Source organism: Octodon degus, unplaced genomic scaffold, assembly GCF_000260255.1.
Source record: "Octodon degus isolate 3935 unplaced genomic scaffold, OctDeg1.0 scaffold00019, whole genome shotgun sequence".
Lineage (NCBI taxonomy): Eukaryota > Metazoa > Chordata > Mammalia > Rodentia > Octodontidae > Octodon > Octodon degus.
The window spans coordinates 20,910,564-20,913,470 of NW_004524595.1; positions in this window are offsets into that span (position 1 = coordinate 20,910,564).

Sequence of the window (2,907 nt, forward strand, 5' to 3'; positions counted from 1 at the left end):
AAAGAATTTACTACTTTTTTCATATGATCATAGGTGTTCATATTACATCCTTGCTAACTTGCAACCCAACTATTTATTAAACATTTGTCTCTTTCTAGATAATTAAAATTATATTTGACTCAATTTTATGTGCCTATTGCATACTCTAGAACCTGGTAATATTGTAAGTATTGATGAATAAGTAAATTACAAAAGAGAGTGAAGAGGTTTTCAGTTGCAGTTAATAGGCTGAGACTATTTCTTCCTGTGTCCTAAACTCTAGTAAAATAACAGAAAAAATATATATATAATGACATAAACTCAAATTTATCCTTCTTTACAGATGAGTAGTACTCCATTATATTAAAAGAAACCCACGTCTTCTTTATTTATTCTCTGGTTGATGAGATTTTGGGCTGTTTCCAAGCTTTAACTGTTACAAACTGTGCTGATATAAACAGGGTAAGGGTATACATAAATATGATTAGGCATATAACTCTGTATTGTAAGACCTTTAATTCTTTTGGGCAGATACCAGGAATAGTTGTGTTGAGTGGAACCCCTAGTTTTAATTTTTTAAGGAATCTCCACAATGATTTCCACAGTGACTGCACCAGTCTACACTCCCACCAATGGTGGAGAAGGGTTCCTTTTTGCCCATGGCCTTGCCAGTATTTGTTATTGTTCAATTTTTTGATAATAGTCATACTTTCTGGAGTAAGATGAAGTTGCAGCATTGTTTTAACTTGCATCTCTTGGATGACCAGTGATGTTGAATATATTTTCATATATTTATTGGCCATTTGTGCTTCCTCATCCAAGAAGTGTGTATTCATCTCAGATGCCCATTTTTGGACTGGGTCTTTAAATTTCAAATAGGAATAGTAATTAGATATCAGGGGTGGGGAATAGGAAGGAAGAGAGGAGAAAACAAGCAAAGAAGGGAAAAATGGAAATAAGGAAAGAAATGGGGATGAAGGGAGGAGAGGGGAATGGGAAAGAAAGAAGCAAGATATATTATGTACAGGTACAAAGTCCCTTTAATGAATGTGATCATTATGTATATATAAAATAAATTTAATTTTAAAAACTATTTATACTCACATCAGCAATGAAATAATACATACCCAAGAGATTTTGGTAAATTGCTGGCAGGTGGGAAACATATTGAATGTCTTGAGACTGATGAAGAGGAAAAAGAAGCCACTGATTGATAAGCCATTGCTTCAGCTATAAAGGGATTTATCTATGAGAATTTCAAGGAGACTCTAGAATCAAATGTGACAGGAGTCAGGGTGCTAGAAAGGAAGAACCCTATTGAAAACAGGTACAACTAAGAGCTGTACATAGAACAAATGCATCCTCTCATTTTCCTATCCCTTCCTAAATAAAGATCTAGAGATAGCACCTAGCCCAGAAAATCTCAGACAGATCTTCCTCAGGAAAACTGAAAAAAGGGAAAAATTCAGATGACTAGTGTAAGTGGTAGAATTCCAGAATAAAGCCTCCTGGATCTGGCCACCTCCCTGCACTCCTATACTGGCTGTCTCCCTAAGGACTCACTCAGCCAAGCATGGGTCATAAATCTGTACTACTAGAAAAGGAGTTCCCAGATAGTCCTTTTGTCCACACATGTGAGAAAAGCCTGTGATATTAGAGGACTAAAAGGAGAATGAGAAAAAGGGCAGTGGAGGGAAGGGAAAGATAAAAAGGAGGTAGAGATCGTCTGATAAAAGTTGACATATTTTCTGGTTTGAGAAGAGACTATATCCTTAAAACAAGTACAAGGGGCTATTTATAAAAGACATAATCAGAGAAGCAATAGAAGTCAAAGCTTAAAATATGATTGCTAACCTTAAAAGTCCTCAAGAGAAGAGTAGGTAAAAAAAGATAAAGAAAATACTTAGGAGAAAGAAATACACACACACATACGTGTGTGCACACAAGCACGCATACAGGCATGACTTCACACACAAGAAAACACAAGATATAAAGATTATGTCAGAATTTTTAATGTTTAACTAATACAAGTTTCAGAAAGCATTCAGAAAATAAAGTGATAAAGAATTATCTAAAAAAATAATAGAAAAGAACCTCCTATAGTCAATAAAAACACGAGTCTTTGGACCAAAGGGGGTGAGACACATGATGAAATTTTTTAAAAGACTGCCAGCTAGAGAAATGCATGTAAAATTTTAGAGCACTAAAGATTGTACTAAAGAATGTAAAAGTAGGATTGGGGAGATAGCTTGGTGACATAAATGCCTGCCCAGCAAGCACAAGATCCCAAGTTCAATCCCTGGTACTGTATGTCATGCCAGCCCACACTGTGCTGTCCCCAAGCAAGACCCTATATCAAGTAAATAAACTTAAAGAAAGAAAGACTAAAAAAAAAAAGAATATAAAAATTTCAGAGAGAAAAATGGTCATGTATAAAGGGATGAGAATGAAACAGGTATAAGATTTTTGTTAGCAATACTGAGTACCAGACTAATACAGAAAAGACTTCATCTATTTAATTGTTACATTCATTTGGGCTTAATTTGTCTTAAATATTTAAACTAAATTTGTTGACATTAAGAATTAAATGATTAGGTGTGCGTGGAACCACCCGGGCACATGTGATCATCAGTCCAGCCAGCACAAAGGCCCAGCGTGTGAGTGGGACCACCCAGGAGCCCTCCAGACCTCATTCCAGCCAGCATTCAGCCAAGGTGTGTGAGTGGAGCTTCCCAGGGCCCTCTGGATCCTCACTCCAGCCAGCGCGCAGGCCCAGCATGCGGGTGGAACATCCTCCACCAGAGAGGCCCCTGTGTGGAGCCATGCTACTGAACTCCCTTCAAAAGCTAGATGCAACACCCATCCAGCTGATCCAGGAGCAGAACATCTTGCCAGAGTGGCACAGCGGATTCACTTCCGAGGGCTGCA